Here is a 9121-nt window from a genome sequence, read left to right on the forward strand (position 1 = left end):
TCCAAGTCTTACCAGGAACACCTCTGTCAGACGTCTTTCAAGTCCTGATCAAGCATGGGCTGAAGCTCAAGCCATCAAAATTCACTTGCTTAAACCTCAAGTTCATTACCTGGGTCATTTTGTCAGCGCAGAGGGAGTCCAGCCCAATCCTGAAAATGTGGAAGCTGTCAAGGACTGGCCTACCCTGCGCATGGTGAAAGATGACAGGATCTTCCTGGGATTTGCCGGCTGCAACCTCCTATGGGGTACAGCGAAGGAGAACTACAATGGAAGACTGCCTATTGAATGGGCCAAAGAGCAGGTGACAGCGTTCCGAGCTTTTAAACATCTTCTGGCAGAACCACCCATCTTGGCGTATCCATATTACAGTCCGCTGTTCCGGCTATATACTGATGCCAGTTTCGAAGGTCTGGGAGCTGTCCTGTGCCAAGTCCAGGAAGGACAAGAGTGAGTAATTGCCTATGCCAGTCGTAACCTGCGAGGAGCAGAGAAGAACGATGCTAATTACAGCTCATTCAAGGTGGAACTTCTTGCTCTGGTATGGGCCATGACCGAAAAGTTCAAAGACTATTTGGCTTCCACGCCTTTTACTGTCTACACGGATAATAACCCGCTGGCCCACCTGAACACTGCCAAGTTAGGTGCTATAGAACAGCATTGGGCTTCAAGATTAGCCAATTACAGTTTTACCATCAAGTACAGAAGCGACAAGTCAAATGTCAATGCCGATGTACTGTCTCGGATGATTCCCGGCGAAGAACCACCTGTCGAAGACGTGTGGGAAGACGTGGAGATGCCCCCATTTTATCAACGGTTTGTGAACCAGAATGTTGTGACCGCCCTCAAGGACGGTGAACCCAGGTCCAAAAAGGTTAAAGAAGACTCTTATTCCAGATGAATGTCGAGTTATGGGGGATCTGTTGGACTACCTTCTGGCGAAAAAGGTACCAACCTGTCTACGCCAGGCCCAGTGTGAGTATGAGTTGAAACATCTGTGGCGACAGAGGAAACAATTGTTTGTGCACAAAGGACTGTTGTACAGAAATTCTTTGGATCCGGTCTCTAGTGATCGACTTCATCAGATTCTGGTTCCCTGAAGAGACACGGCGATGGTCCTCAACGCATACCATGACCAGTTGGGACACTTTGGAGTCCGAAGCTACTGTCAGGCGAAGATTCTATTGGATCAGAATGCAGAGTGACATTGAGAAATGATGCAGTCTGCAATATTACAAAGAATGTGCGCAAGGACGCAAGACCAAGACCATTCCATCCAGAGTGAAAGGCCCAACGAGTTGGTCGCGCTAGACCATGTCAAATTGTCTCCTACCCGATCCAGTTATACCTATGCTCTCACCATGGTGGATCATTACTCCAAATGCGTTGTCGTTGTACCCTTCAAAGATCTCACAGCCAAGACAGCGGCTCAAATGTTCTACTCGAATTGGGTGCAAGCCCTTGGGTGTCCGGAGTCTGTTCTAGCAGACCGAGGAACAGCCTTCAAGGCCCAACTCTTCCAAGAGTTCTGACAATTCCGTGCCTGCAAGAAACTCCGGACTAATGCTTAACACCCCCAGGGGAATGGGCTCTGCGAGCGCATCAATCAAGTCTTTATCTACATGTTGCGAGCAGCATCTATGTCGAGACAAGAAAACTGGCCCCGACTGCTGCCCAAATTACTGGAGATATATAACAACACAGTCCATTATTCAATGAGGTAAACCCCTTTCTACTTGATGATGGGGCGACATGGGTAGCTGGCTAAAGACCGGACATTTCGGGCTCCAGGCTCTGTTCCACAACTCTCTGCAAGCCTCCATGGAATGGCTCTCTGACCACCAGAGAAGGATCCAAGAAGCCAAAGAAATTGTCAGCAAGAAGATGGGCAAGGCTCAACAGAGACAACAAGAGGACTATAACCGTCATGCCTCCGCCAAACCACTTCAATTGGGCGATGAAGTCTGGCTAAGAAAGATTCCAATGACCAACAAGTTAGACTCTATCCAAAAAAATGAAAATATATTGGCCCAGATTTATCAAAGAATGTCTACAATAGAGCTATTTTCCCATGTTTATTTGGGTTTGCAGCAGGATGATGAATTTTGCACAGCTCTGCTGTAAGTGGGAAAAGCTCTACCACATACAGTTTTTCTAGACGCTTTTGAGGGAGGGAAGTAGACACTTTCCCGGGTCCTAAATTTGGCAGGTTAGGTGTTTTTACTTACTTTCACAGAGCTGCCTGGACATTTTTACTTGCATTTTAAACTCTACAATCAAATTTGATTGCGGTGTCTAAGGGGTTAAAGCCAGGCATCATCATGATCAGTGATGTCTGGCATTAGAGACTAGTGATGAGCGGCATTGCCCATATTCGAATTTGCGATATTTCGCGAATATGTAGACGAATATTCGTCCTATATTCGCGAATTTCGTGTTTTCATTATATTCGCATATGTGAATATTCACATTTGTGAATATTCGCATATGTGAATATTCACGTATTCGTGGAAGAAAACAGTGACGGGGTGGACAACTTTACTATTGGTTGCTAGGTTTGTTGTTGATAACCTCTGACAAGTGTATTTGCATAATTCTAATTGGCCCACAAGTGAAAAGAAAGAATATGCGAATATTCGCACACGTGAATATTCACATATGCAAAAATATGCATATACGAATATGCGCATATGCGAATATTCACATACGAATATGCGAATATTCACATATGCGCATATGTGGGAAAAAAGCGAATATTCACAATTTGGAATATATATTGCTATATTCGCAATATTCACAAATTCGCCAATATGTGATATTTGCGATTAAAATTCGAATTGCAAATATTCGTGAGCAACACTATTAGAGACAGGTCCTGGTGGCCACCAGGACCACCCAGCTATGACCCGTGCTCAGCTCCTGAGTGCGTTTCATAGAAGGGGAGTAGGACGCTGTTGTCCACAAGAGCTTTGCTTTGGTGTAGCTTTGCGCCTAAAAAAGTACCTTTGCGCACAAAATTGCGATTTTTGGCAAAAGTCGCAAATGATAAATATGTGACCACTGCATGGTGAAAAAGAAAAAGTTGTACGGGTAGGCAAAAAGAGGGAAACTATCTAGATCAAAAGACACATAAAAGTCGCTAAATATGCTGCTTGCGCCTGAACTGCGCCAAAACATAGACAAAAAAATGTTCTAAAAGCAATGATAAATCTCCCCCATTATGTTTGAGAATAAATGGAATAGATTGTAGGAGAAACAATGCTTGATCAGGATGCAGGGTGGAATCTCTACAAAGAAGTTTCTGAACTACCTTCCTTCGACCTGGTACTATTTATCAACAGATCAGAGGCTGTGCTATGGGGACGCGCTTCACCCCAAGTTATGCTAATTTATTTATGGGGTCTTTTGAGGCCCTCCACATAGCACAGTTTCTGATCTGTCATGCGGTAATAACACATTTATGAATTATGATCAGAAAAATATTAATTATGAAAAATAAAAAAATATGAAAATTATTAAAAATATCAAAATTATGACCTGGTGAATTGTAGACAAAGCCAATCAATACAATTCACATCTGAGTCCGACTATTTCCTCAGATATCAACAAGTTCTTTTTATGACAGGATGACATTAACGCTTAAGGATGTAGTTTTGCAATATACAATAATACACAGGTATTATAAAGTATGCAGATTTATTGGTTATAAGATTATAAACATAAATGAGTAATAAGCACAATGATATATGCAAATGAATATCAATTAGATATATTGGTAAACATTACAAGCTTGTTAATTGACTACATATAGTAGACAATACATGTGAGTAGCAAGTAACTTGTTACAATAAAACAAAAGCTACTAGGTTAGGATATCATATTAGAAAAAGGTTACATATCACTGTGTTCAGAGGAACCTCATGATAATAAGATGGGCAATATCTAATTATAGACATATCAATATTAATGCTAAATACACTCCCCGCCCCCTTCTAACCAACTTCAAACACATGACTCCATGAATGGGGAAATCCATCAAAGGATTTAAAAATATGGAAGAACTATGATATACCTCCAGCCCATTCTGGACTATTTTCTATACATGATCTTGGTAAGACATTAAGAGAAATAACAGAGTTTTATGAACTCACTAGACTATATTTTAAGAGGAAGAACTTGAAGCAAGTTTCCTGTGTGAGAAATATACTTATAACACTTAGTTTGGCGAATAGGAATTGTGTCAATATCCAAGCAACTATTTAATTATGAGTCTTGATTATTCTGCAGGTAGAACAAAGTCTCACAATATCCAAAAACTATGATCTCAATATAGAGATATTTAATTATTTTATTAAATTAATTTATTCACCAATCTAAATGGTATAATTCCATCCACATTATCCCAATTGGTCTTAATTAAATGGAATACCATTTTTGTGTCTCTTACCAAGTCTATGTAAGAACCTCACTTCGGCTCTTAGGAACGCTGGACGGTCTATCTCATCGTCATGGATAGCCATTGGTCTGGTACCATGTGATCAGTCCACTTTGCTGGGATCTCACATGGCTCTCACCTGGTTGGATCTATTTCCTGTGTCTTTGTGTGTTCTCTTCCGCACAGTCTACAGTACAGACTACAGTCCTTAACATCTGGTTTACCAGACTTTTTAATTAGTTAGACACACCCTCCTAAATTGGAATTCCCCAATGAATGTAGGTTGGGTGTGTACATATGGTAATGACTATGACATCACTATAATATCCAGAATGCACTGAGCATATCACCCATAATGCCTTTCCTGTCGGTGTAATGTCAAATACCCATACACTAGGGGGTGCTATTGCCTAAGCAATTAGCATCATTACCATTAAGTGTTAACTGTCAATAACTGGTCTTAAACCCACATTCCACACTTGACATATGGAGTCATAATTTAATAGGTGTGACACATATAAGTAATCAAAACATGGATTCTCATAGACATAGAGTCACCAACTAGACATTTAAATTTATTGGAAAGATAAGCATACCATGGAGGAATCTTTCACACAGACGTGTGAATCTCTCTGTCTGTCTAGTCTTGGTAATTTATTGTTAGTTACAATAACATTCACAAGACTGGCAAACTAGCCTTGTACAAAGACTCATTCTCAAAGTCTATACTTGAGACCTTTCCACCAGGTCTTAGGAATATAAACACTGAGCCCTATGAGAATCATATAGAAGATAATAGATATATACTGATGTCCTTTACAATACTAACAGTATATGACAATATCATATGTCCTACTGATTACTATATATATATATATATATATATATATATATAACTAATGTTCATTTGGATGAGACATAATTATTTCACAGTTTCTTATCTCATCCCCTTTCTCTCCATTCCCCCCCCCCCCCCCCTTTACCTTGGGTGAATTGTAGTAGTGTCATCTAGAGAGTGTAACTAGACCTTATTAGTCTTATCTAAATAGCCATAAATATCTAAGGAGACAAGAAGCATTCTTCTCCCACACTGGCACTTTTAGAGGAGAACTTTAGAATTGTGGCCTACTTATATTATACGCAAAATGGCCGACATCATGCAATTATGCTATGAAACATATTAAACATAGTGATTCATTTTTGGGGCATAATTAGCACGACAGATCTATTCCCCCTCTATATCATTTTTCCGTCATTATATAGATGACCTGCTCTTTGTATGGACAGATACTGAATCTCAAGCTAGAGACTTTGTCACATACTTGAATTCCAATAAGTGGGGACTTCAATTTACATGACATTTTTCCACAGCCAATATTCCATTTTTAGATTTAGAAATTCAAAATAGAGCAGCTTGTATACATATACAAAACTCATTTCAAATTCGTTGATGTGAACAGAGTATAATAGTGCGCAGTATCCCAGTTGGTTGAAGGGCGTCCCTTACGGGCAATACCTTAGAATAAGTAAAAACTTCACTTCAGACTCTGACTTTTTCAATCAGGCTATACTTTTAAGAGAACATTTTTTAGCTAAGGGTTATCCAGTATCATTATTAACCCAAGCATATCAAAGAGATAAAAAATAAAAAACAAGTAAAGTTGGTTAACCCTGTGGAAAAGAATGTAGAGGAACAACATAACAGTGAAAGGGAACACATATCAAAATTCAATAAAAATATAACTAAATATAAAAACAAAAAAGACATGGACAATTGGTTTAAATATAATTTTATTACTAATTATAGTAGCGGAGCTATGGAGAATAAAATAATTTTTAAGCACAATTGGCATATTATCCGTAGCAATCCTACTGTAAAAGATTTTGTCCCAAACAGGAGGTCAAAAAATTTACAGAATAGATTGAAAAGCATTAGTACCGCTAGTTTATCCTGTGTTCCATCAACAAAATGTTGTTTTCCCTATAATAAAAATTGCTGCTTATGCTGTGGCATGATCAGCGGCTACAATGAAAAATTTGAATCATAAAACAAAAAAAAACTTCCCATCACCCAATTTATTTATTGCGATACGCAATATATTTATTATCTTGTAGTTGTCATTTTCAATATATTGGGCACACTATTTAACTGTATGTTCCCGAATGTGCAAACATAGGTCTAACATTAAAAATAGCTTCACATTACACAGTGTTTCCCGACATTTCACACTAATCCACAAAAATGATATATCTTCCTTACGTTTAATCATTCTTGAAACTTCACCAGATAGCATCCTGAACCGCTTTCAATATTTAATTAATTGAGTCTTTTTGAATATTTAAGTTGTCCACGTTAGTACCGTATGGTCTGAATGAGCGTTAGTTCCTATAGCGGGCGATGCTGTATATTGCCCTCAGATCCAACTCTTACTATCTTCTGGTTCACGCTGGATCTCTGGCCATTTCCTTGTATCAGTGCGCTATTTCTTTTCTATTCTATTTTTTCTCCTGCTTTTGTTTCTTCTTTTTTCTTTTTTGTTTTATATACATGTGGATGTCATATATCTGTAAATGTGCAGTTTTCTATGTGTATATGCACCAATGCATATATTTATATATTTTACCCCATGTATTTAGTTTTTTTTGCTATGTAACAGGTTTTATATACTTTTTCATATATTTTTTATGTGATATATTTATAATTTTTTCCCCGTTTTTTCTTTTCAATTCACTAGTGTGATATATGAAATATAATGTATATCTCCTTCCCGTCCCATCATTACACTCACAGGGTTAATTGTCATTCCTATAATGCAGTAACCCATATGCTTCTTGTTATGCCTGATGAAGCTGCGAATGTGCAGTGAAACATGTTACATCTTGGGAATTAAACTACCTGCGATTTTACCTTTTCTTCTCTGAGTAAATCCTGCGCCTTGTGGAGCCGACGTCCACTTCAAAGCCTCACCGATCCTCCAAGACCCTCCAGAGGTAGTGTTGCACAGATCCCAAAGGTCGACACAAGGATAACTACCAGCTAGGTACAGAGAATAAGTAGTAGTATGGTGTATAAAGTTGTCAGTATAATATATGTTACGCCTAGCGCTCCGGGTCCCCGCTCCTCCCCGGAGCGCTCACGGCGTCTTTCTCCCTGCAGCGCCCCGGTCAGTCCCGCTGACCGGGAGCGCTGCACTGTCATGGCCGTCGGGGATGCGATTCGCACAGCGGGACGCGCCCGCTCGCGAATCGCATCCCAGGTCACTTACCCGTCCCGGTCCCCTGCTGTCATGTGCTGGCGCGCGCGGCTCCGCTCTCTATGATTGGTGCCTGGCCCAATTAGCTTAATTGGCTCCCACCTGCTCCCAGACTATATCTGCTCACTGCCCCTGCACTCCCTTGCCGGAACTTGTTGCCTTGTGCCAGTGAAAGCGTTTAGTGTGTCCAAAGCCTGTGTTACCTGAACTTCTGCTATCCATCTTGACTACGAACCTTGCCGCCTGCCCCGACCTTCTGCTACGTCTGACCTTGCCTCTGCCTAGTCCTTCTGTCCCACGCCTTCTCAGCAGTCAGCGAGGTAGAGCCGTTGCTAGTGGATACGACCTGGTTGCTACTGCCGCAGCAAGACCATCCCGCTTTGCGGCGGGCTCTGGTGAACACCAGTAGCCTCTTAGAACCGGTCCACTAGCACGGTCCACGCCAATCCCTCGCTGACACAGAGGATCCACTACCTGGAAGCCGAATCGTGACAGTAGATCCGGCCATGGATCCCGCTGAGGTGCCGCTGCCAAGTCTCGCTGACCTTACCACGGTGGTCGCTCAGCAATCGCAGCAAATTGCCCAACAAGGACAGCAGCTGTCGCAGTTGACCGCCACGTTACAGCAACTTCTGCCTCTGCTACAGCAGCAACCATCTCCTCCGCCAGCTCCTGCACCTCCTCCGCAGCGAGTGGCCGCTCCTAGCCTCCGCTTGTCCCTGCCGGACAAATTTGATGGGGACTCTAAACTCTGCCGTGGATTTTTGTCTCAGTGTTCCCTGCATATGGAGATGTTGTCGGACTTGTTTCCTACAGAACGGTCTAAGGTGGTGTTCGTAGTAAGCCTTCTTTCAGGAAAGGCCTTGTCTTGGGCCACACCGCTCTGGGACCGCAATGATCCTGCCACAGCCACAGTCCAGTCCTTCTTCGCTGAAGTCCGGAGTGTCTTCGAGGAGCCAGCCCGAGCTTCTTCTGCCGAGACTGCCCTGTTGAACCTGGTCCAGGGTAATTCTTCAGTGGGCGAGTACGCCATCCAATTTCGTACTCTTGCTTCCGAGTTATCATGGAATAACGAGGCTCTCTGCGCGACCTTTAAAAAAGGCCTATCCAGTCGCATCAAGGATGTGCTGGCCGCACAAGAGATTCCTGCCAACCTGCAAGAACTCATCCATTTGGCTACCCGCATTGACATGCGTTTTTCTGAGCGACACCAAGAGCTCCGCCAGGAAAAAGACTTAGATCTCTGGGCACCTCTCCCACAGTATCCGTTGCAATCTACGCCTGGGCCTCCCGCCGAGGAGGCCATGCAAGTGGATCGGTCTCGCCTGACCCAGGAAGAGAGGAATCGCCGTAGGGAAGAAAATCTCTGTCTTTACTGTGCCAGTACCGAGCATTTCTTGGTGGATTGCCCTATCCGTCCTCCTCGTCTGGGAAA

The sequence above is a fragment of the Hyla sarda genome, chromosome 6 (assembly GCF_029499605.1).
Source record: "Hyla sarda isolate aHylSar1 chromosome 6, aHylSar1.hap1, whole genome shotgun sequence".
NCBI classification, from domain to species: Eukaryota; Metazoa; Chordata; class Amphibia; order Anura; family Hylidae; genus Hyla; species Hyla sarda.